The following is a 2,119-nucleotide window of genomic DNA, read 5'->3' on the forward strand; positions in this document are numbered from 1 at the left end:
TAATCTGTTATTAGACTCAATTGGTTCTCTCAAAATGTAAAAGAACCCACCCACCACTTTAATCACACTCTAGATCTTGTTTTAACATATGGCATAGAAACTGAACATTTAACAGTGTTTCCTGAAAACCCTCTCCTGTCTGATCATTTCCTGATAACATTTACTTTTACAATAATTGATTACACAGCGGTGGAGAGTAGACTTTATCACAGTAGATGTCTTTCTGAAAGTGCTGTAACTAAGTTTAAGAATATAATCCACCCACTGTTATCATCTTCAATGCCCTGTACCAACACAGAGCAGAGCAGCTATCTGAACGCTACCCCAACAGAGGTCGATTATCTTGTTAATAATTTCACCTCCTCACTACGTACGACTCTGGATACTGTAGCTCCTGTGAAAACTAAGGTCTCAATCAGAAGTACCTGACTCCGTGGTATAATTCTCAAACACGTACCCTAAAGCAGATGACTCGTAATCTGGAGAGGAAATGGCGTGTCACAAATTTAGAGGATCATCATTTAGCCTGGAGAAATAGTTTGCTGCTTTATAAGAAAGCCCTCCGCAAAGCCAGAACATCTTACTATTCATCACTGATTGAAGAAAATAAGAACAACCCCAGGTTTCTCTTCAGCACTGTAGCCAGGCTGACAAAACAGTCAGAGCTCTTTTGAGCCAACCATCCCTTTAACGTTAACTAGTAATGACTTCATGAACTTCTTCACAAATAAAATTTTTATCATTAGAGAAAAAATTACCAGTAATCATCCCACAGATGTAATATTATCTACAGTTACTCTTAGTACCATTGATGTTAAGTTAGACTCTTTTTCTCCAATTGATCTTTCTGAGTTAACTTCAATAATTACTTCCTCCAACCATCAGGCTGGACGACTGTAATTCATTATTATCAGGATGTCCAAAAAACTCCCTGAAAAGCCTTCAGCTGATCCAAAATGCTGCAGCAAGAGTCCTGACAGGGACTAGAAAGAGAGAGCAGATTTCTCCTGTTTTGGCTTCCTGTTAAATCCAGAATTCAAAATCCTGCTCCTCACATACAAGGTCTTAAATAATCAGGCCCCATCTTATCTTAATGACCTTGTAGTACCATATCACCCTATTAGAGCACTTCGCTCTCGCTCTGCAGGCTTACTTGTTGTTCCTAGAGTATTTAAAAGTAGAATGGGAGGCAGAGCTTCCAGTTTGGATTCAGGAGACACTATCTCTACTTTAAGATTCAAACTTTCCTTTTTGCTAAAGCATAGGACTGGATCAGGTGACCTCAAATCCTCCCTTAGGCTGCTGGGAGATTCCCATGATGCACTGGGTGTTTCTTTCATCTCACTCACTATGTGTAACAGACCTTCTGCATTGAATCATTCCTTGTTATTAACCTCTGTCTCTCTTCCACAGCATGTCTTTATCCTGTCTTCCTTCTCTCACCCCAACCGGTCGCAGCAGATGGCCGCCCCTCCCTGAGCCTGGTTCTGCCGGAGGTTTCTTCCTGTTAAAAGGGAGTTTTTCCTTCCCACTGTCGCCAAAGTGCTTGCTCATAGGGGGTCATATGATTGTTGGGTTTTTCTCTGTATCTATTATTGTAGGGTCTACTTTACAATATAAAGCACCTTGAGGCGACTGTTGTTGTGATTTGGCGCTGTATAAATAAAATTGAATGAACCATTTCTTCATAAACTCCTTCAGTTCCTAAAGTGTGAGGCACACCTGAGAGTTAAAACTTCCAAACTGAGCTCCCGTGAAACTTTTGTGAAGCATTCAGAAATTTGCCGTCCGTGAGCTTTAAAACACTCGACCAGAGCTGATGAAGAGCTCGCAACCACCAAAGGCTTTTATTTAAACATAAAGGATGAGTGGCGCAGAGACACGGTCAATATATAAGCAGGTGACAAGTGTTTAACCCTCCCCTCGTGCAGCCGTGTGCCGCCGCCATCCGTTGTTCCGTCTGTGAATGCAGGGCCATGCGGTCTGGCCGTGGCCAGGTTTCTGCTGTTTTGCATGCTGAAATCTCATTCCTCCTCCTGCCCTAAATTAGTCCAGAGTCTGAGGTAATGAAATCACTCACAGCATTAGGAAGTAACTTGGCATTCCTTTTTGTTCCTGT

The sequence above is a fragment of the Haplochromis burtoni genome, unplaced genomic scaffold (assembly GCF_018398535.1).
Source record: "Haplochromis burtoni strain Fernald_Lab_line unplaced genomic scaffold, NCSU_Asbu1 Contig_565, whole genome shotgun sequence".
NCBI lineage: Eukaryota > Metazoa > Chordata > Actinopteri > Cichliformes > Cichlidae > Haplochromis > Haplochromis burtoni.